This window comes from Microcaecilia unicolor, chromosome 3 (assembly GCF_901765095.1).
Source record: "Microcaecilia unicolor chromosome 3, aMicUni1.1, whole genome shotgun sequence".
NCBI lineage: Eukaryota > Metazoa > Chordata > Amphibia > Gymnophiona > Siphonopidae > Microcaecilia > Microcaecilia unicolor.
In genome coordinates, this window is record NC_044033.1 from 176671501 (window position 1) to 176696616 (window position 25116).

A 25116-nucleotide genomic window follows, 5' to 3' on the forward strand; every position below is an offset into this window, starting at 1 on the left:
AAAGTAAAGAAATAAATGGAAAGGAAGTCCTGGAAATGGAGTTAAGAGGACAGATAGCAGCAGAATCGGATACTGGGCCAGCATGATCAGAAAAACAAAGTCACCAGACAACAAAGGTAGAAAAGATCATTTTATTTTCATTATAGTGTTTGGAATATGTCCACTTTCAGAATCAGGTGCTCAACATTAAAAGTTTATATTTATTTACTTATTTATGGCATTTTATCCCACATTAATCATGAATTAGGGTGTTTTGTGGCTCTACATGAGAATTGTGATGATATGATCCCTTGTTTCGTATTGTTGACGATCTGCATTTTCCATATGGGTGGTATATTGGTGTATTAGGCTCTGCCCAGTGTAATATTTATGGTACAGTAAGGTTCTGAGTGTGTTTTTGCACAAAGTTGTGCATAGTGTTTTGCAGTTGAGCGATTGTGGTTAGTATATGCTTTGAGCAACCACTTTATTCTTTGACATATGATACATATCTAATATCTAAATTTAATAAAAGGTATTAATTGTGACTTTTATTTTTATTTATTTTTTCTGTGTGTTATCAGACAATTATGGATTTAAGCTCCACCCCTGGCCCCACCCCTAACCTGCCCCCTTTAGCCTCCCCAAACAGTTGGGCCACCGACCGCCTATAATTGGCGTCTGTTTTCTGCGTCTAAATTTAAAGTGTCCATGTGAAAAAAATTTAAATGCCTAAAGTGAAAACACACATTGATGTCTGTTTCCTGTGTTTAAATATAAGCGTCCAAGCTAAAAAAAAAAAAAAAAACTTTAAAATGCTTATATTTAAGCCACAGAAAACAGATTCCAATGTGTGCTTCATGTTCAGATTTTACCAGGCGCATGTGCTCATGAGCCGAGCTTACCACAGAACTCTTCTGCGCATGCACTAAGCACAATCCTCCTGCTGAACTCCCTAATGCTCAACGCTATGAGCATGCCTATATTTACATCTCATTAGCTTTCAGCATTAGGGCATTGTTCTGCACAGTTCCAGCAGTGTTTTTACGGCGCTATTCAGAACAGTGCTGGAGTTTTGATCATCTTCCTGTAAGAGTCTGAAGGTCACAGCAGGGAAGAAGAATCTAATTCTCCTCAGTTTCCATAAAGTTTTAAAGGATTTGAACACAACATTGGATACTTGTGGCTCAGAGTTGCCTTTCTGATGACAAAAGATCAGTAACCAAATATCTAAATATTGTTAAGGAGTCTATTGCCTTTCCTGTAGCTCAAGTACTCCAAGACCACCATAAATTAATCTGGACAAATCCTTATTCTATAAGACCTACTCAGAGAGCTTTAGAAAATAAATATAAGGTACAGGACATTTTAGGTCATGGCAAGAATCAACTTCCTCACGCATCACTGGTAGTTAAGTCAGCAATGCGTCTAAATAAGATTCAAAAGGATATAACTAATCATCCTCCTCCAAAAGACTTAAAATGTATGAATACAATGGCAAGAAAGAGTTTTCAATCTGCTATGCTTTCAGTTTGTATTTCAGTTCACACTGTTCACCATGTAGAATATTTATATACAATTATGGATGATTTATCAAAATTGCAGTCCCTCTTGCCTCAGGAAAACATTCCTCTATTTGTATCTATTACGGCAAATTTAGAAGAATGTTCTAAACAAATGATCCGAACGACTCATGATCATTTTGATACCTCTATAAGAGGTGCAGCAACTGCAATAGCAGCAAGACGTTTATCCTGGTTGAGAGCTTCAGCTTTAGGAGAAGACATTCATGAAAAAGTAGCTGATGCTCCTTGTTCAGGTGATTCATTATTTTGGGACAGAGTTAAGGAGTTAATTGAAGGTCTCAAAGAAGATTGTACAACTCTTGATACCTTAGAACAGGATAAACATCAACCGTCCAAATCAAATTATAAAAGGTTACCTTACTACTCCTCTAGAAATAGATTTCAACATCGTAAATCATTTTCTAATCAGCGTACATCTTATAATTTTAAATCTCATAATAACCGTTACAATTTCCATAATAGAAGAGGAAGGGAGAGACGTGCTCAGAAACCAGTTACTACTCAACAACAACAAAAAGTATCTTCTAGTTTTTGACATCACATCTCAAATTCAGGATCCAGTGGAGGGCAGAATTCAGAAGTTTTTGGATGCTTGGAGTTCAATAACATCAGACAATTGGATTTTAGGGATAATTCAAAAAGGTTATTCCCTTCCCTTTACACATTCCCCAGCATTACGATCACCTACACATCTTCATGTCTCAAGGTCCCAAATTCCACAATTACAACAGGAAGTTCACAGATTACTTCAAGAGCATTGTATAGAGTTTGTTCCTGTTCAGGAGAGAAACAAGGGTTTTTATTCCCGATACTTCCTCGTCCCCAAAAAAGATGGTGGCTCGCAAGCAATATCTAAGAAGACTCAACAAATTTATTCCAAAACAAAAATTTCGAATCACTACATTGCCTGCAATACATCCACTGTTATAGCAAAATGTATGGTTCACAGCCCTAGACCTTCAAGATGCTTATCTCCATATTCCCATCCATCCATCCTCCAGAAGAATTATTTGATTTGTACTCCAAAGCCACCATTACCAGTTCAAGGTTCTGCCATTCGGTTTAACATCAGCCCCCAGAGTATTCACAAAGTGTGTTATAGCACCAGTAGCTCATTTACATCAGCAAGGGATCATGCTATTCCCATATCTCGACGATTGGCTAATAGTAGCTCCTTCTCCACAGCAAAATCTTCAGGCTTTACAGCTCATCATTCATCTTCTCAAAAGGTTAGGTTTTCTAATAAATTACAAAAAATCAAATATGATCCCAACGCAAAGATCAACATTCATAGGAGCAGACCTTATTTTTCAGGAATCTCTGGCAAAACTACAGTTATCTCGAGCCCAACTGTTGATACATTTAGTACACCATCTGCAATCAGTACAAATGACAACTGCTCACACTATTGTAACTCTTTTAGGACACGTGGAGGGGCATAATCGAACATCGCCAGCCAAATAGGTCGCCGGCGATCTATTGTGGCGACGGCGCTACAGCTGGCCGGAACCGTATTATTGAAAAAGATGGCCGGCCATTTTTTTTCGATAATACGGTTTAGCCTGGCCAAATGGCTTGGATTTTGCCGGGTTTGAGATGGCCAGGTTTGTTTTTCAGCGATAATGGAAAAAAATACCAGGGATCTCCAACCCGGCGAAATCCAAGCCATTTGGTCGTGGGAGGAGCCAGCATTTGTAGAGCACTGGTCCCCCTGACATGCCAGGACACCAACTGGGCACCCTAGACATGTGGGTACAGTGGGTTTTGGAAGGCTCCCATTACCAGCACAAGTGTTACAGGTAGGGGGGGATGGATCTGGGTCCGCCTGCCTTAAGTGCACTGTGGTACCCACTAAAAGTGCTCCAGGGACAGGACTTGTTGCTGCTGTATAAGCTTGCCACACCAGTTGACACCTGAAGACTAATCTCTTTGAAAAAGTCCTTTATTTGAATAAGCACATTTACTCACAGTTAACTGCAGATCAGAGGTTGTGCCCCACTGGCAAAGAGTCCCCCTGATACTGAGATTAGCAGTAGGTCAGAACTGGCAGAATGCTGGTACAATGCCCTCTTTCAGCCACATTCAAGGTAAGAACTAAGTTCTCTAACGTGGCTAACACATGAAAGGGATCTAAAACTGGCTTACAAACATGGCCACTACCTCATGGACTAATGGAAGTAAAACAGGGCACACTCTGACCCAGTTAGCAGGGGGAAAAGCAGCATGGGAGTACAGCCCAGTACCCTACACCCACCACAATGCATTGCTGATGTGACTCTGCAGTGCACCTAACAGAAAAGGTGTCACACTCACCCGAGAGCCACATCACAACCAGGGAAAGGCTGTCGGAGGATAGAACACATTCTGCTGTCATGGAGGTGGGTACAGCATTTGAGGCTGGCATACAGGCTGGCAAAAAAAGTTTTTAATTTTATTTTTTTAGTGTGGAAGGGGGTTGGTGACCACTGGGGGAGTATGGGGAGGTCATCCCCCATTCCCTCCGGTGGTCATCTGGTCAGTTGGGGCACCTTTTTGAGGTTTGGTCTTGAAAATAAAAGGACCAAGTAAACCCGGCGAAATACTGCTTATCGGCAAAAGCCGGCCATCTGGTAGCCACGCCCATGCCTGCCCACATCCCGCCTTCACTAAGCCGGCGACACGCCCCTTTGAACTTTTGCCGGTGAGGCGACGGGAAAGCGGCGATGCTGTCAAAAACGCAGCTTTCGATTATACCGATTTCGCCGCTTTTCCGAGCTCGCCGGCCATCTCCCAATTTATGTCGGGAAATGGTTGGCGATCACTTTCGATTATAAGCTGGATGGCCTCCACAGTCAGTATTCTTCCACTAGCATGTCTAAAGGTGCGCCCACTACAATGGTATTTAAAGAAAAGATGGATTCAATATCTACATCCTCTTTCTGTAAAGATTTTTATTTCCAATCATATAAAACTACAGCTTTTATGGTGGACACAACAGCAGAATCTGTTGGTGGGAGCTCCATTCCAGTCACCTCACCCTACCAAGATTATACCAACAGATGCCTCCAAAATAGGTTGGGGGGCATATCTGGACAATTACTCAACACAAGGACATTGGGCAGTTCAGGAGAGAACTTATTCCATCAATCTCCTAGAATTAAGAGCAATCAGATTAGCTGTTCAAACCTTTGAACATTTCCTTCACTCTCATGTTATACAAGTTCGAATGGACAATCAAGTAGCAATGTTCTACATAAACAAGCAGGGCGGCATGGGCCTGCATCACCTTTGTTGTGAAGCTGTCAAGTTATGGACTCTAGTTCTGTCTCTGGATTCCACAATTCAAGCGATTTACCTACCAGGATTCGACAATCAAATAGCAGATTCATTAAGCAGGAAATTACAACCGCACGAGTGGTCCATCAAGACCACAGTTATTCAAAACCTATTTCGTCTTTGGGGCATACCGCACATAGATCTCTTTGCATCCCCACAGAACAGCAAATGTCACAGATATTGTTCCAGGTGGTCCACTCAGAACAAGATAACCGCAGATGCCTTTGCTATCACTTGGACAAATGCCCTTTTTTACGCATTTCCTCCAATTCCTCTAATTCCAAGGTATTACAAAAGGTTATTCAGGACAGATCATCTCTAATTCTTATAGCACCATATTGGCCGAGGCAAACTTGGGTTCCAATACTCAAAACATTAGCTATCCTTCCACCATGGACTCTTCCTTTTATTCCAGACCTCATATCTCAAAACAAAGGTCTACTTCTGCATCCAAACCTAAGGAAGCTTCGTCTCACAGCTTGGTATCTTCAAGAGATACATTGGATACTTCAGTTTTTCACAATCAGTCATTAATGTATTGTTAGCTTCTAGAAAGCAGTCAACTAGAAGTTCTTATTCTTCCAAGTGGAACAGATTTCTGTTAGGGTGTAGACCGCGTAGCATTAATCCAATCTCTTGTTCAATTTCTCCATTATTAGATTATTTTCTATACCTTTCTAATTCTGGATTAGCTTGTTCATCAGTTAAAGTGCATGTTGCAGCTAAATCGGTTTTTCATGATCCTATTGATGACACAACAGTAATAAGACATCCTATCACCAAACATTTTCTGAAAGGATAACTTAATCTAAAACCTCCTTTTCAAACACCTCCAATAGTGTGGGACTTGAATTTAGTACTGGAGGCGTTAATGGGGCCTCCATTTGAACCTTTGCAGTCTGCCACCATCCAATTTCTTACCTGGAAGACATTATTCCTAATTTCCATTTCTTCAGCTCGAAGAATTGGAGAAATTCAAGCGTTGGTGTATTATGCTCCATATACTCAAATTCTGCATGATAAAGCAATACTGCGACCTCATCCAAAATGTTTGCCTAAGATAGTCTCCTTTTTTCATATTAATCAATCCATTATATTACCAGTCTTCTATCCACCTCCACATCAGGATACCCATCAAAATTGTCTTCACACTCTAGACTGTACCAGAGCATTATCAATTTACTTACAATGTACATCAAGGGATGATAGACCTTCTCAATTATTTCTTTCCTATAATTTGAAGCATCAACAACCAGCCTCTAAACGTACATTATCATCATATATTACAAATTGTATTAACTATTGCTATTCAACATCATCTCTTCACCATCAGCCATCAACGTCTCATGTCACAGCCCATAAACTACGTTCTATGGCTGCCTCAACTGCATATTTACATAGAGCACCTCTTATAGATATTTGCAGAGCAGAAAGATGGTCATAACTGCATACGTTTTCAAGACACTACTGTCTCGATGTGGCATCATGTGCAGATTCCAACTTTGGACTGACAATTCTTCAGGAGGCAATTTAAATGACAACTATCCTCCTCTTCGTATCACAGGTAACATTTTCATACTGAGTTCAGTTGATTGATTATGAATTTTATCACTCAGTGTATGTTACCTGTGTATGCTTGGGAGTCTTCAGAGGTGTGGCTAGAAGACCCTGTCCATGGAAAAATCTTAGTTTCTTACCTGTAACGGTAGTTTTCCATGGACAAAGGATCTTCTAGCCACACAATCCCTCCCTAAGTTGTCGCAGCTATTTTCATTAAACTGAGTTATCCGTAATGTCACTTTGTATATATACTATGGGTAAGGGCGGGAATCCTCTAATTTGCTCACTTTAACTTTTAGAACATTTTCTATTGCATAGCCGGGTTGGTCACGTCACCGTGATGTATATTCAGAGGTGTGGCTAGAAGATTCTTTGTCCACGAAAAACTACCATTACAGGTAAGAAACTAAGATTTCTGCCCCACTATGATGCAATTTCCTGCTTCCTCAGGCCAGGACAGGTCAGAGGGAGCCTCCGGAGAAGGTACGGGGGAGCCGGCAAGGGAGAGAAATGCAGTGGGGGGGGCATTTAATTTTATTAGTCGTGATACATTTTTTTAAATTGCGACATTAACCGTGGTTAATGTGCTGCCCTAAAAAAACACATGATGCGCAGGTTACCGGGTGCTAACATGCATAATACTGCAAAACAAACATGTTTTGCGGAAGGCCAGGGGTGTAGTCAGCAGTCCATTTTTTGAGGGCCCAAGGGTGGACTAGGGGTGCCACACATTTCCTCTCTGCTCTCCCTCCCCCACCATGTCACTTCCTGTTAATTGTCTTATGTGTTCCATGAATGAAAGTCTAATGAAAGTGAACCCTTTCCTAGTTAGTTTTTGTAGTTCCTTTCACCATATACCTTAGTTTGTCCACCACTAAAGCTGTATAGTAAGTCTCAAATAAATAACATAAAAATACTTTTGCTGGCGGGGATGCCCAAGCTCCACCAACCAAAGAAATTCACTGCCCAAATGCCCCCCCCCCCCCCCCGTGCTGCCTGAGCAGCAAGAAAGTTGGCGGCATGCTTTCCAGCCGGCAAAGCTTGCACTTACTTGCATGCTTAGTTCATGCGCAAGCTAAGTCTACATAGGGAGTGCCAGTGTCAGCAGCTAGAAAGCATGTTGCTGAGTCAGCACGGGGGGGGGGGGGGGGGTCAGTTCAGACAGTGGATCTCTTCGGCTGGCGGGGCTTGAGTGTCCTCGCCAGCCAGTCAAGAGCTGCAGTCTGCAGTCTGTTTGAGCACACTAACCCTGCATTAAGGCCTTTAGTAAAAGAGCTCCTTAGGTAGGTGGGTGTGTAACATGGGTTCTTTAAATTTGAATGTGCCTGATCAGTCATTATTTTGTGAAATTTTATTTGTGGTTATTTCCCTTTATTCTCAGTTTTCTTTGGCAAGCTCCTCTTGAAGTGGACTTGATGTATGATTTTGTTTTTATAACCTGTTTTTTTTTTTTAATCCTTTTTGCACTTCCCTTTATGTTTGGTAACATATGATTACAATTTTGAAATAAAGAGAAAGAGAGAGAGAAAGAGAACTTCAACTCATTTAGTCAATCACTATGTACTATTTAGAGTTAAGCAAGCAGTGGAGGATCATGAAAATGTTGCATCACCCTACACTCTAAAGTACATTCCTTTCTGCAGAGCAATAGTGATGAAACTGAACCTATAGCTTCATCTTTGTAGTCAAGGCAGGTGGCCATCAGCCAGGAACATTGTGGCATTTTGGTACAGAGCCAGATTTTATTTGTGCTTTTCCTTCCCAATACATCCCCACGTGCACAGGCTAATTTTCTTCCTTTTTATTTTAACCATGTGAGGGAAAGTCTCAAAAAATGCGCTTCTTGTATGCTTGTTTTATAAAGGCAACGAAAGTACTTCTGTGACTTTATAAACAGGCTCGTCGGGGAGATCACGTGATGCTTTGAGAGAGCAAGACGTGTCCACCTTGCGCTCCGGGACCTCTGTACACTTTATCACCTATAAGTAACCCGTTTTTACTACACACTAAGCTTTAATGCTGCTGCACTCATCTACTAAATGCACAAATACCTAGAAGCATTGCCGAGTAGTATGGTGGGTAAAGGAATCAAACGGGAAAAAGAGAAATAGAAGGCGTCCGGCAAAATGGAGGGGAAGCCGCAACAAGAAAACCAGCCCTTCTCTGCAGAGCAGTTGCAGCAACTGACATTAGCGGTAGTGGCAGCTTTGGAGCCGAAGCTGGGAAGATTATCGGATCAACTCTCCTCGTTTGAGACCCTTTTAGCTGATATGAATAAACGGGCAGGCGAGCTGGAGCAGAGAGTCTCGATGTTGGAAGACGCTTCCCCTCTGGCTGCAGAGAACATGGTGAAACTTACCAGTGCGGTGCAGGCGCTGTCTGAGAAGGTTGATGACCTCAAAAATCGCTCTCAGCAGTCCAACCTAAGAATCATCGGGATGCCAGAAACTGTCGGCAGTGTGGTCTTGTCGACCGTAGTAGAGCAATGGCTGAAAAAAGAGTTTGCCCTGTCGGACAGCGCGGGGCCTTTGTGTCTTGAAAGAGCACACTGCATGGGCAGGAAGCAAGATGGCCGACAGCCCTACTTTGCTGGTAGGGATGCTGAGCCCTGCCAGCCAAGTAAATAAACTGCTGCTGCTCCCTGCTCCTTGTTTCCAGCTCTGCGCAGCATGCTGGGACTTCTCGTGCATGCTAGAGAAGTCCCAGTATGCTGATCAGAGCTAGAAAAAGGCAGTGGGGAACAGTGGAAGTACATTTATTGGCCGGTGGGGCTTGGCATCCCTGCCAGCAAACATAGGTCTAGCGTGCCCGCATGGGGGGGGGGGAGAGAGGCATGTGCTGCCCCCCCAGTCCAACCTTGCCCCCCCCCCCCAAATTGCAGGGCTGGCAATGCCAGGAGAGAGAGTCCATTATTAAAAATTTACCAGCACACCCCTGCACGTAAGTGTATATTATATGAAGTACACGTGTACATTGCAAACTCCACCCCCAGGAATTCCTATATAGAGAGCACATAGAAATAGACACGCTCTTATTGGAATGTGTATATCCACCTGTGCAATTTTTACACGTGGAAAACACTTTATAAAATTACTTCCCCTTGTATTACTTTCTTAACACATGTAAAAATGATTGTGCCAATAAAGTTATTTGAATCCTGATTCAGTGTTGTAGAGTAGGCTGTTCTTCTACTCTTTTCCTTTTCTGGGACTCTAAAGCATTTAGAAATCCAGACTGCTGAGCAGATTCCACATGAACCTCAGGCAGCTGAGCACCTTGTGGCCTTGCTGTATACATTCCTGAGTCTCCAGTGGTAGCAGCCATGTGACCAAGGACACCTCACAGGGAGTAGCAGGCCCTTTGATACAAGACTTTGCAACTTTATCTCTTCACAGCTGTAGTAGGCGTGGGACATAAATCATCCTATAATGAACTCCAAGGCTAGTTTTCTGACACCTTAGAACTTTAGCCACTCAAGGATTCCATAGTGCAAATAATGGCTGACCAAGGACAGGATAAAGCAGAAATATCGACAGGTACAGCAAAGTACAGGCGTGATTGCCAAACATGCTCCATGCTCATGTCTTCTGCCCAGTGAGAGTTTCCCGTTTTCACCATGTCTCTGCATTTATTATCTTTATTGCTGTAGTAATGTGACAGAAATAGCATATTCCTGCCACCTACTTCCTTCCCTTTCCTTACATCATTCCTTAGCAGAGACAATTTGTTGGAGGATCTTTCCACGACATACATGGGTATAAAGGGCAAGAAACGAAACAATCATAAGCTGATTATTTTTTTTTACATAAATATTTATTATATATATAACTTGTTGGCCTTTATTTCTATGCATTCAAGCGGACTTCTAGGTTTTCACAATATGCTTTTTATTTATTTAGTTAGCTAGTTAGTTATTAGGATTTAACATTGCTTTTGACTTGTAACCACTTGTAACCACTCGCCTCCACCTACCCTCCTCTCCTCCTTCCTGTACACATTAATTGATTTGATTTGCTTACTTTATTTTTTGTCTATTAGATTGTAAGCTCTTTGAGCAGGGACAGTCTTTCTTCTATGTTTGTGCAGCGCTGCGTACGCCTTGTAGCGCTATAGAAATGCTAAATAGTAGTAGTAGTACAGCCTCTTTGAAGGAATTCACTCAAGGCGGTGTACAGCAAGAATAAGTCAGACATAAGCAATAGACAATTACATCAGGAAAAATATTCAAATAACAATACAAAGTATGGCATAGTATGCTATATTACATCAACACACTACGAAATAAAATATTTTAATAGACGGCATAAGGTGTAAGCAAAGATAGAACATATAGATAGGTAAGAGGAAATAGACAATAAGGAGACAAATTTAAAGAAAGTTGCATGTGAGCTCAGAAAGGTTCTTGAATATTATCTCAGCTAGGATAAGATATCCTGCTTTGATTATTGTAGTTCTCCCCTTCTTCCCTCTCTTTCTGTGCTGTTTTGGTTGCTCTTCTCATACTTTTCTGCTTCCTTTATTAGCCTGTAAGGTAACCCCGATAGGTGGGATAGTAATTCGTAAATAAACTTGAAACTAGTGGGCAGATGATCGAAAGCCCCGCGCTGTTCCAAACAGCGCTCTAAAAATAATGCTGGAACAGCACGGGGCTTTACCGCCCCTATGATCAGAGATAATAGCGTGCAAATTTATGCACGCTATTATCTCTGATCATAGAGTAAAGTGCGGGAGGATTGTGCCTGAGCATGTGCTCGGACACAATCCTCCCACACTTATTTGATAGGTCTGGGCTGTTTGACAGGTGATCATCTACACTTGCTTAATACGTATGCCTGCCCTGAACTTTCCAGACTCTCCAGATTCCTGGGAGATCCCATTCGGTAAACAGATTCAGTTTAGTGTGTTTTGCGATTTAAACATCTGAATATTCCAATGAATAAATCACTATTAGTAGCAAGTTCCTCGTTGAAGAAATTAAAGGACCAAAACAAAGCTACAAACCTCCAAAGCAACTAAAGCCAGAGACAAAAAATCTGGGTCCCATTTCTTCTCTGCATAATTGGATCCTGGTTCCATTTTATCTTAAGCAAAATTCCTGTCTGTTTCCAAAAAAAAACCCACTGGCCCCAGGTGCAAGCGAAGATCCCCATTCAGCTGGGAAACCCTATCATAGAATCCAGAGATACCTCCACAGTGTCCGTCCCCCCCCCCCCCTTGAAATCAGTCTGCTCATTAACTAGTTCTCTGTGCCCTACCTAAAATATTCTAATGCTATTACAAACTAAAATGAGACTTACATTACCAGTGTTTGGTACAGGATTTGGTGGGGGAAGGGCGGGAATTAACATACCTTTTTTTATAACCAATTTCACAACATCTAAAGAATATAGCCTTCTACTTTGCAGTGAATGCACTGCTGGCATAAATGCCAGCTCTCTCGGTGCGGTGGGTGCTTGAGCACTCCCAATATTGAGCAAATTCTTTATTGTGTCCAATGTGGGGAAATTTATTACCCCCAGTCATTTTGAAAAGTTGGCTTCTATGGCTGCTGGTATTAATATTAAAAGAAAGCAGGTTCTCTGAAAGCGTGAACAAGTGAACCGTAACATAAACAAAAGGAAATATGTTAGATGAAATTCACTGAGTGGATGTCTTTCTTTCACTCTTGCCTTTTAGACTGTCAGAGCTGCAGAACTGGACCAAAGCAGTTTCTCACTCCCCACCCTTGGACAGAGAGATACAGTAGCAGAAGGCCCTGGGTCAAAGGGATCTAAGTGGCAAGCAGCTGGCAGAGATCAATGAGTCCTTGCAGTTAACTGTCTGACATGGAGATTGGCGATGCAAAGTCCAAACATTCTTGGAAAGAACGTTGTTTGGTTTTGGCATGAGAATGAGGCAATGTGTACACAACTGCCTGTACAACTGGCTGTCTGGGAAAAATGGCCAGCACCGCTGAAGCAGGTGGAGGCATGAGGGCAATGTCCAGGCAGGCAGTCCACAGGCCTGCTGTCTGAGAGGAACACAGGGTATTGCAGCATGCAAGGCAATGGCTGTACTGGGACCAGAAAATCTTGATGCTCGGGCGCTGCAATCAGAAACTCCTTCGCCACAACGTGGCGCATGTAACTGTTATGCCTGCATTACGCATGCGCCCTGAATCCAGTGAAAATACTCACTGTTCACTGTGACACAATCCTAATGCGGTGATACAGTGACTGGCCACAGAGAAGATGACCCCATGATGCAACATGGAGGAGTAGCCTAGTGGTTAGTGCAGTGGACTTTGATCCTGAGGAAATGGGCTTGACTCCCATTGCAACTCCTTGTGACTCTGGGCAAGTCACTTAACCCTCCATTGCCCCAGGTACAAAAGAGTACCTGTATATAATGTGTAATAAACCACTTTGAATGTAGTTGCAAAAACCACAGAAAGGTGGTATATCAAGTCCCATTCCCTTCCCTGCATGGCGCATCCTTTATTTAAATGCAGAGAAGGGCCGACAAAGATGATAGAGGGGATGGGATGGCTTCCCTATCAGGATAGGCTGAAGAGGCTGGGGCTCTTCAGCTTGGAGAAAAGGCGGCTGAGGGGAGATGTTGAGGCAGTGGGCATAATTATACATATATAAGAAGCCATATTAATTGGTGTTTAAAAGTTTGGTTCAGTTCTGCAAGTGATGGAGGAATGTCATCTGGTTTAGATTATTTAGAAATTTTACGTTTGCCAAGCTAAAGGGTAGAAAGGTCAGAGAGAGCAACTTCTTTCACCCTTTGTGAGTGATGGATTGCTAAATGCTGGCACATCTGTATACTATTATGAATGAACAAAGCATGAGCCAGACATACTGTAGTTTAAAGCTGGTTAAATAATTTTAGAAGTTCTTGATATGTAGATTTTGTTATAAGGAATACTGATTCTGTGTATTTTAGAATATGTCTTATTTTAGAATATGTTTATTCTGTGTAGTTAATATGTAGAATACCTTTTTAAATCTAATGTTTGTTCAACTCTTTGCCTTATGTTCTGAGTAGGGCTGCAGTGAAAAGGTCAGCATATGGTTTGCGTTTTCTGCAGTCCTGGCTGGTTTAATGTATGGAACTGATAGGTGAAAAGGGTCAAGAAAAGTCTTGATTAATTATAGGTAAATGTAGGAATGGTCCTGAAAGTAATAACAAACTATAGCTGTATGCCATTAAGTAAGACTGGCCCTTGACCCCTTAATGAATGCCAGAGTTCAGTTAGCAGTTAGTATGGAGTTGACTAGGAATATGAGAAATTAATCATAATAAAAATGTAAGAGACTGGTGCCATATTGTCTGGTTTGAGGGGCCCCAGGTCATAGGTCAGTTTGAGAAATATCAAACCTATGTAACTGATATTTTTAAAGTAATGATTGGCTGAGGCAAGGTAACCAATCTATTCCTTACCATCTGGAGAGTAAGGGGGGCTAGGAGGGGCTTAGGACTGTATTTAAGAGGGAGCAGAAGCAGCTTACGTCAGAAGGAACAGACAGAAGAAAGAGAGCTGGGGGAAGACAGATAGCAGAAGAGAAGGAGCTGAGACAGAAGCCATAACATCCAGAGAGCTGAGAAAGAGAAGAAGAGACTTAATGCTGATGTCCTACTATGTTTGCTGGCAAATAAAGAAGATTTCTCCCTCATTCTGGTGTGTGCTGCTTGACTCCTGAAGTACCACAGATTCTGCTAACAATAGGGGTAATTCATGCATCAATTCCTGCAACAATTCTTGGTGTCAGAAGTGGGATCCTGAACCGGCACCCAACTGACTGAGGAACATTCGCCGGGTATGTATTCTGTATTCTGTATTGTAATCCTAGCTAGGAAACTGTAAACCAGCCCCTCACAAATTGAGGGAAGGGGAGTCTGATCAACTCTCAGCGAAGGCCTTAGTAGCTTTTAGTCTAGTGGAGATTAGAAGCGAAACCGCTTGAGCTTATCTGTATCTGAGAAATTTGAAATTGTTGGGTGGGATTTTCTGTATGGAATGTGTGATGCTTGAATGTTAAAGAGTGCGGACTTCTTATAGCTGCGTTTCCAATTAACGCGAGTTCAATTGGCCAGCGACAGAAGGAAGTGATTGTTGTCTGTCTACCTAGTGTCTCGAGAGTGTGGACCCCTTACTGCACTCTCAAAAACTCCCTCCCTTTTGTGTGTTGTAACTGTAAGCATTATGGGAGGGAAATCGTCTAGACAAATTGCTACCCCCCTAGATTGTATGCTTAAGAATTTCAAGAAAGGATTTTTAATTAATGATTATGGACAGACTTTAAGCTCAAGTACTCTAAGAACCTTGTGTGAAGTTGAGTGGCCATCTATGGGAGTGGGGTGGCCCCCTAGTGGTAGCTTAGATATTGAAGTAATCCGGAAGGTCTACAGCATAATTGTAGGAGAACCAGAATATTCTGAACAACTCCCCTATATAGATTCCTGGGACAGCCTTGTGACTGACCCTCCCTCTTGGTTGAAAACTTATATGGGATCCCCAGTAAAGTTCATGTTGGGCCGTGTTCAAAGAAAGATTAGAAAATCTAAATTGGAAGAGGGAAAGAGCCCTAGGAAGCCTACCACCCAATCGGTGGCTTCCGCCCCTACCCTGTCCGAGAAACCCATACTCTCTGATGACCCCTCAGATCTTGAGCCACCACCTTATGGCCCATTGTTGGGGTTCCGTGCCACCCCCAGAGATCCACGCCGCCCAGCCCAAGCTTCTCCAGCACAGGCTTCTCCGGATAGTTCCTCCCCCTCTGTGCAAAACCCGCCACATCCTAGGTTGGACTTTTCATCCGGCCTCTACCCTTCTGTGCCACATTCTCCCCTGTTAACCTCCGAAGACCCGCTTTGGGCTCCACTTCCTGACTCCTCAACTCCCGACAGCCCAGCCTTTCCCTCTAATACCCCTCCCCACTCATCAGGGGCCCGGCATCCTTTTCAATGGACTGAATCACCTGTGACCACCTCTCAGTCTATGAGTACCCCTCCCCATCCCTCAGGGGTTCAACACACCTCCACTGAATGGGTTAGACCTGTTGCAATCACCTTTGAGCATGATAGGAGGGTAGCTCCTAGCTCTACCTCAGGTTCCATTCCTACCTCCTCGAGAGTTCTGCCCCTGCGCCAGGTAACCACCACTCGACCGGATCCTAATAATGAGGGTCAGGTTATACAGGCACAGGCCTACCAGTATGTACCCTTCACAACCACCGATCTCCTGAATTGGAAGACGCATTACCCCTCTTATACTGAAAAGCCTCAGGCAGTGGTGGACCTAGTGGCTAGCATTATGGCCACCCATAACCCAACCTGGACTGATTGTCAACAACTTCTCCTGACCCTCTTCACAACTGAGGAGAGGCGGAAGATTTTACAAAATGCTGAGGCCATCACGCGAGCGCGTGCCCCCGAGAGGACACCGGACCTAGAGGAATGGGTTAGAACTCGGTTCCCTCGTGCAGCTCCAGCTTGGGATCCAAATAATGAGCAGCATTATGAACTGTTGTCTGGCTATTGCCAGGACTTGCTGGAAGGTATGAGGAAAGGCATAAAGAGGCCCATTAATCTGGCAAAGGTCTCTGAAATTCTCCAAGGGGCAACTGAATCCCCTGGGGCCTTTTTAGAGCGACTAATTGAAGCCTACAGAACATACACCCCATTTGACCCTGAAGCACTAGAAAACCAGAGAATGGTGAATAGCGCATTGGTGGCCCAGAGTATGCCAGATATCCGGAAGAAGTTGCAGCGTCAGGAGGGATTCGCAGGGATGAATACCACCCAGCTAATTGAGATCGCAACCAAGGTTTTCATTAATAGGGATCAGGAGGTGCGCCGAGAGGCAGACCGGAAGATGCAGAAGAAGGCCGACCTTTTAGCAGCAGCCATTACTAACTCCACCCTTAACCGAGGTCGACCTCTAGCTAATGGGAAGCCCAAGTGGGACCCCGGACCACCAGCCAGGCCCCGAGATTCTTTCAATCAATCCCGGCCAAGGGGGGAGAATCCCAGACCAAGATTGGAGAGGGACCAGTGTGCCTATTGCAAGGAAAGAGGGCACTGGAAAGATGAATGCCCCCAGAGGCGCCAGGGACTGAGAAGGGGACCAGGAGATCGAGGAAGCCGAGGCCGAGTTCGAGAGGGAAGGTATGAGCCTCCTGAATCTGACATCATTGGGATAGCCGAGATGGCAGAATGGGATGAATAGGACAGACCGGGTTCCTACAAACTGGGCTCCCAGGAACCTATGGTCAAGTTAACTATAGGGAGCCGCTCAATTCCATTCATGATTGATACAGGAGCTGAACATTCTGTTTTGACGGAGCGATTAGCGCCTGTGTCTGGAAAAACTGTCCGAGTGGTGGGAGCCACGGGGGTGCAGAACTGGAGGCCCTTTCTGACGACCCGTAGATGCCAATTAGGCTCACACACAGTCACTCATGAATTCCTGTATATGCCAGACTGTCCAATCCCTTTGTTAGGTCGAGACCTGCTGTCCAAGCTTAGGGCCCAAATTTCCTTTGACTCTGATGGCCAGACTTCAGTCTCCTTTCGGCCCCCGACATCCAGCCCTAAGGGTATATTGAGTTTCTGCTGCCCTCTTGAAGAAGAATGGCGGCTGCATCAGTCGCATGGCCAAGTTGACCTACCCCTGGCAGACAGCTTTCAGGTCAGTGGGGTATGGGCAGAAGATAATCCCCCAGGGTTGGCCCGAAATATTTCTCCTGTCCATGTAGACTTACTGTACTTCCAAGTGCCCGGCCAATCCATCTTCGCCAATACCCAATTCCCCGAAAGGCTCTGGAAGGGATTCAAGCACATCTGAATCGTTTGTTATCCCATGGAATTATTCGACCTTGTCAGTCTCCATGGAATATGCCACTGTTGCCAGTTCAGAAGCCAGGGACTGAGGACTACCGGCCAGTCCAAGACTTACGAGTGGTCAACAAATCCACTATCTCATTACACCCTGTAGTGCCTAATCCATATGTCTTGCTGGGACTGATACCTTCTGGAGCTACCCATTTCACGACACTAGACCTAAAAGATGCCTTCTTTTGTATTCGGGTGGCCCCCGCCAGTCAACTGCTTTTTGCCTTTCAATGGGAAAACCCAGTAACAGGAAGGAAGCTTCAGTATACATGGACCCGCCTGCCACAGGGGTTCAAGAACTCCCCCACCATTTTTGGGACAGCCCTAGGACAAGACCTTAAGACTTTTAAATCTGAGCCTTCCAGGCGAGTTTTACTCCAGTATGTAGATGACCTCATGATTGCAGCAGTGACTCAGGAAGAGTGTTCTGAGGCTACCAGAGAATTGCTGGAGCTACTCTTGGATGCAGGCTATAAGGTCTCACGCTCAAAGGCCCAACTTTGTCAGTCAGAAGTGAAGTATCTGGGCTTTTGCATTTCCCAGGGAAGTCGGAGACTGGATGTCAGTAGGAAGCAAGCGGTTGCTGCAATTCCCCAACCCAAGTCCAGAAGGGAAGTTAGGGAATTTCTGGGAGCAGCTGGATTCTGCAGAATTTGGATTCCAAATTTTGCACTGATGGCGAAACCCCTTTACCAGGCCACAAAGGGGGGTGAAAAGGAACCATTTGAATGGGGACCTACTGCTCAACAATCCTTCATTGCTATAAAGAAAGCCCTACTCCAAGCCCCTGCGTTAGGCCTTCCTGATGTGGAGAAACCTTTCTCATTGTATGTCCATGAACGACAGGGGGTTGCTCTGGGTGTGCTGACCCAGATGATGGGATCCTGGCAGAGGCCTGTTGCATACCTGTCTAAACAGCTGGATGGAGTGGCTAAAGGATGGCCAGCCTGCATGAGGGCCATTGCAGCAACAGCCTTACTGGTCCAGGAAGCTGATAAGTTGACCTTGGGGCAAGAACTGGTTGTTAAAGTCCCCCACGCAGTTCTCACCCTCATGGAGTATAAGGGTAATCATTGGTTTACAAATAACCGCATGGTTAAGTACCAAGCCAGCTTGTGTGAGAATCCACGGATACACCTGGAAACAGTGGCTACATTCAATCCTGCCACTCTTTTGCCAGCATCTGAGGGACCACCGGATCATGACTGTATCCAAACCATGGATGAAGTGTACTCCAGTCGACCAGATCTTAAAGATGTTCCTTGGAGGGACCCAGATGTAATTTATTTCACAGATGGAAGCAGTTATGTGGAGAACTCCAAGCGATTGGCAGGCTATGCTGTGGTGACAGAGGACAAGGTGATAGAAGCAAGAGCCCTGCCCCAAGGAACTTCAGCCCAGAAAGCAGAACTTGTGGCCCTCATACGAGCTCTGGAGCTAGCAGCAGGACTGGTAACCAACATTTATACTGATTCCAAGTATGCCTTCACAACTCTACATGCTCATGGAGCTTTGTATAAGGAAAAGGGACTCATAAATGCCGCAGGCCAACCTGTTAAGTATGGACCTGAAATACTTCAGCTGCTAGAGGCTGTTTGGGCCCCTAAGAAGGTAGCTGTCATTCACTGCAGGGGACACCAAAGGATAGATACTCCAGTGGCCCGAGGGAATCGCCATGCTGATCGGGTGGCCAAGGAAGCTGCTCGAGGACCCTTAGCAAGTACTGTGACTCCCCTGTTCCAAATTCGACTGCAAGAATGGACGCCTATGTATACCCAAACGGAAGAGAAATGGGCTCAAGAGGAAGGTGCAGTAAGGAGACCTGATGGCTGGTTACATCTCCCTGATACCAGAGTTCTGGTGCCACGCCACCTAGCTTGGCCTGTAGTGTCTCAAGCTCATGATCTGTCACACTTAGGGAAAACAGCACTAGCCCGCCTACTCAGTCGAGTAGTGGTGCTGGAAGGATTGGATAGTCTGGTTGCCACTGCCTCTGCCCGATGTACTCTCTGTGCCCAGAATAATGCTCGTCAGGGACCCCGTATTCCACCAGGAGTTCAGTCTAGAGGACTAACACCCTTTGAGTCTCTAGTTATAGACTTCACAGAAATGCCCAGGAGCGGTAGGCTCCGATACCTCTTGGTCATGGTCTGTACCTTTTCTGGGTGGGTGGAAGCATATCCTACAGTCACTGAGAAAGCCACAGAAGTAGCTCGAGCCCTCCTTAGGGATGTCATTCCCAGGTATGGACTGCCCCTTGCCATAGGTTCAGATAATGGTCCCGCCTTTGTTGAAGCTACACTTCAGGCCCTGTCCCGCGCATTGCACATTACCTGGAAATTGCATTGTGCCTACCGTCCCCAGAGTTCAGGGCAGGTTGAGCGGGCAAACAGAACCTTGAAAAATAGCCTAGAAAAGATTTGTCAGGAAACCCAACTGAAATGGCCACAGGCACTGCCATTAGCCCTCTTCCGCCTCCGATGCACCCCAACTAAAGGAACAGCCCTCTCTCCCTTTGAAATTGTGTATGGGAAGCCCCCAGCCATTCTGCAGGGAATTAAGGGAGACATAGGGATTTTAGGGTCTGCCCAGGTACAGGAGCAGGTAGCCCTCTTGGGCAAGATAATTTCTGAGCTTCAGTCTTATGTGAGAGAAATAAACCCTGTCCCCTTCCAGGCTCAGGTACATTCCTTCCTGCCAGGGGATAGAGTTTGGGTGAAAGACTGGAGGCTCCAGCCTTTGGGGCCCCGATGGAAAGGACCTTTTACTGTTTTGCTTTCTACCCCTACAGCTGTGAAGGTCGCAGGGATAACTCCATGGGTCCATTGGTCTCGAATCAAGTCTGCTGACCAGACTGAGCCCAGCACGGATCAGACGGAGCCTAAACAGTGGAGAGCAGAAAGTGATCCAGCGGAGCCATTGAAGTTGCGCTTGACCCGAAACAAAGAATCTACTAGCTGAAAAGAAGGGTCAACTGCATACTGCAGGAGTTGCTGAACTTCGGCTTCACACTGAGACTCTTTCTTGCCCTGATTCTGGCTTTCTTGGAATTTGAGAGCTTGATCCTTGTCAGTTGAGGGTCTATCCCAACTGGTATAAGAACTCAAAGACTGAGAACATTATATTAGAGTAATCTGTGATTAGCACAGACTGTTGAAATATTATTGCTTAATTAGTTTGCTGTATTTGTTTTAGATTAGGAAGAAAGAAAATGTTAGTAGTTTGGATGCTTTTGTTGTTTTCTACTCCTTGCCTCCTTTTTCCTAGTACCCCAACTCGCTCCAATCTTTGGTTACACTCTGTCCAGGAACTAATTAGCCAGGCAAAGATTACTTCCCCTTGTATTGTGTGTTCCCGATTTTCTCCTTATACTACAGATGTCCCAGCTGTACCTGTCCCTGTGCAGCTCCCAGCTCTTATACCTCCCTACTTTTCGAGTTCAGGCCCTTGGAGCCTGGATTATACTTGGTGGTCCTTTTATAATGCTACTTCCCCCTCTGAATCTTCTCTAAGGCCAGTCTTTACGTCTCCCTATCCAGCTTCTGGAGTGTTTTGTTTAACAAGAAGCATCTCAACTGTTCTTCCCATTCCCTGTAACTATACTAATGTTCTCCCAGAAAAAGGGGAATCTTTGTGGGTAGTCTCTCCAGGTACTCCTATGTGCCCTACTACCATACCTGCAGATTATGACCAGGGTGATTATCTGGCTCCTAACCTTACTACTGAGAAGACTATAGTGTCCCGGCCTATTTTCTACTTTCATAAGTCCCCGGGGTATGAAAGGGTTGCAACATATGAGCAGTCTGTCACAATTGGGGATTGGCACCTATGGTGTACAAAGTCTCCATTTCTTCTTAGTTCCCCCTGGGATAGGGGCTCGCATTATGGGCATCCTAATGTCCATCCTGTGCCAACATTTATTGGGAACTTTCCTCGCCCTCTCCTTGGTCATTACTGGCTCTGTGATAATGTCCTCCACATGATTCTTCCCCCCACATATGATTTTTGTGTATTGGTAACCTTGAATTATTTTCCTAAAGTTATTCCTCTCCTCAGGCCACCATCCCCGCACCGCTCTAAGCGAGAGGCCTTGTCCTTACCTTCCTCCGTTGCCACAGAGGATGAGGCGATTGAATTAGCCCTCCAGTATATTAACTCTACTTATCCTCTGACTAAAAAGAGACTTGTAGCCCTTTCTGCCACGGCCTGGATTCCAATTGGGGGTCCGGTAGCGGGTATTACTGAACTAGGCATGGCTACCCGGAGACTTCAGTCCCTACTCCATGTTTTAGTTCATGAGCTGAACGTGGTAGTCAATGCATTGCAGGATCAAATTAATGAATTAAGTATAGTTTTTCGGTATAACCGTATGGGTCTTGACTATCTCTTTGCAGCCCAGGGTGGCCTCTGCACAGTGCTAAATTCTTCAGAGTGCTGTACTATTGTCATAAATAGGACGCATGTAGTTAGGCATGCCATGGATAAAGTCCTACAGTTGGCCAGCCTTAATGTGGAGGATTACCGAGGAGGATTAGACCTTACCTCCTGGTGGTGGTCATTGACCTCATGGATACGTCCCTTGTTTATTTCCCTAATAGTCTTAGTTTTAGCAGGGTTGTTGTTTTGTTTCCTGGCCTCATGTGCTTCGGCAGTATGCCGTCGAACCTTAACAAGTAGGGTAATGGTGATTCACAAGCCTATTCTTAGTTAGGATCACTATAATCTCCAGAGTTTGAGTTGTGAGACTTATCTCTGCATAAGCTGATTTTAGTCTCAAAGGGGGGAATGAGGCAGTGGGCATAATTATACATATATAAGAAGCCATATTAATTGGTGTTTAAAAGTTTGGTTCAGTTCTGCAAGTGATGGAGGAATGTCATCTGGTTTAGATTATTTAGAAATTTTACGTTTGCCAAGCTAAAGGGTAGAAAGGTCAGAGAGAGCAACTTCTTTCACCCTTTGTGAGTGATGGATTGCTAAATGCTGGCACATCTGTATACTATTATGAATGAACAAAGCATGAGCCAGACATACTGTAGTTTAAAGCTGGTTAAATAATTTTAGAAGTTCTTGATATGTAGATTTTGTTATAAGGAATACTGATTCTGTGTATTTTAGAATATGTCTTATTTTAGAATATGTTTATTCTGTGTAGTTAATATGTAGAATACCTTTTTAAATCTAATGTTTGTTCAACTCTTTGCCTTACGTTCTGAGTAGGGCTGCAGTGAAAAGGTCAGCATATGGTTTGAGTTTTCTGCAGTCCTGGCTGGTTTAATGTATGGAACTGATAGGTGAAAAGGGTCAAGAAAAGTCTTGATTAATTATAGGTAAATGTAGGAATGGTCCTGAAAGTAATAACAAACTATAGCTGTATGCCATTAAGTAAGACTGGCCCTTGACCCCTTAATGAATGCCAGAGTTCAGTTAGCAGTTAGTATGGAGTTGACTAGGAATATGAGAAATTAATCATAATAAAAATGTAAGAGACTGGTGCCATATTGTCTGGTTTGAGGGGCCCCAGGTCATAGGTCAGTTTGAGAAATATCAAACCTATGTAACTGATATTTTTAAAGTAATGATTGGCTGAGGCAAGGTAACCAATCTATTCCTTACCATCTGGAGAGTAAGGGGGGCTAGGAGGGGCTTAGGACTGTATTTAAGAGGGAGCAGAAGCAGCTTACGTCAGAAGGAACAGACAGAAGAAAGAGAGCTGGGGGAAGACAGACAGCAGAAGAGAAGGAGCTGAGACAGAAGCCATAACATCCAGAGAGCTGAGAAAGAGAAGAAGAGACTTAATGCTGATGTCCTACTATGTTTGCTGGCAAATAAAGAAGATTTCTCCCTCATTCTGGTGTGTGCTGCTTGACTCCTGAAGTACCACAGATTCTGCTAACAATAGGGGTAATTCATGCATCAATTCCTGCAACAATGTGATAGAGGTCTATAAGATAATGAGTGGAATGGAACGGGTCGATGTGGAGCATCTGTTTACGCTTTCCAAAAATAGTAGGACAAGGGGGCATGCAATGAAGCTGCAGTGTGGTAAATTTAAAATGAATCGGAGGAAATTTTTCTTCACTCAACGCGTAAACTCCAGAATTCGCTGCTGGAAAAGGTGGTTAAGGCGGTTAAGTTAGCGGACTTCAAAAAAGGGTTGGACAGCTTCCTGGAGGAAAAAGCCATAGAATGTTATGGAATGAACAAGGGAATACAGTATTTCTAGGATGGGCGGGACAAATTGCTTGTTCTTTTGGCCGCTCTCGGTGACAGGGTGCTGGGCTCGATGGACCCTTGGTCTGTTCCAGCATGGCGATGCTTATGTACTTATGTAAATGTGGAGGTGTAGCCTAATGATTAGTGCAGCGGGCTTTGATCCTGGTAACCTGGATTCAATTCCCACTGCAGCTCCGTGTGACCCTGGGCAAATCACTTAACCCTCCACTGCCCCAGGTACAAAAAAAAGATTAGATTGTGAGCCCCCCTAGGGACAGAGAAAGTGCCTGTATATAATGTGTACAGTGCTGCATATGTCTAGTAGTGCTATAGAAATGATTAGTAGTAGTAACATTAAATGGAATTTCTGAAGGAAATATGGACACCCCCTCCCCCACACACATGCACCAGCTATCGCCAGCGGCAGCCTCTTCTAATGCAGCGTTAGTGTCAAGAAACTGATCCTGCATCACACACCATCTTTAGACAAAATACCACTGTTGGCTTGGAATGTGTTTCACATGAACAAATGAAGGCGAGGTTCTGTGTCCCTCCATGCAGTGGCGTAGCAAGGGCGGGGCGGTGGGGGTGGTCTGCCCCGGGTGCACGCTGCTGGAGGGTGCAGAGAGCAGCCGCGCGCCTGTCGGCTCCGCTGGTTCCCTGCTCCCTCTGTCCCGGAACAGGTTACTTCCTGTTCCGGGGCAGAGGGAGCAGGAAGCCAGTGGAGCCGACAGGCGTGCGGCTGCACTCTGCACCCTCCAGCAGTAACTCAAGGCAAGTTACAGTCAGGTGCAATAGCTATTTTTTTATCCCAGGAGGACTTACAGTCTAAGTCTGTATCTGAGGCGATGGAGGGTTAAGTGACTTGCCCAAGATCATAAGGAGATTTAATGGGATTTGAACCTTGCTTTTGCAGCCCACTGCTCTAACCATTAAGCTACTGCTGTACTGTAGTGCAAAAGGGAGTCGCATGCTTTTTGTACTGTTAATCACAATAAGTTGTTAGCCACATTGAACCTGATCTATTGGGATAATGTGGGATATAAATGAAATAAATAAATAAAATGTCACACAGGAGCCATCACTGCATGCTCATATAGCATACCCCAATCTGCCATTTCTTTTTTCAGGACATAGTTACAATTCGCAGTGGCAATACTGGAATAGCTACATGCTGACAATTCAGCAAGCACCATGCTAATGAGGGGGGAGGTTGCATTGCTATCAATATTAAATGGCTGAAGGTGCAAGCAGTTGGGACTACCTGCCCAAGGAAGCGATCCCAAAAGATTATACCTTATCAACATCCATTATCCTAATGAAATGTGAATTTTAGCTGAAATTGGGTGGCGGGGTGAAGAGGGGTTGGTGGTTGAGAGGCTAGGATAGAGGAGGGCAGACTTATACGGGGTCTGTGCCGGAGCCGGTGATGGGAGGCGGGACTGGTGGTTGGGAGGCGGGAAATACTGCTGGACAGACTTATACGGTCTGTGCCCTGAAAAAGACAGGTACAAATCAAGGTAAGGTATACACATATGAGTTTATCGTGGGCAGACTAGATGGACTGTGCAGGTCTTTT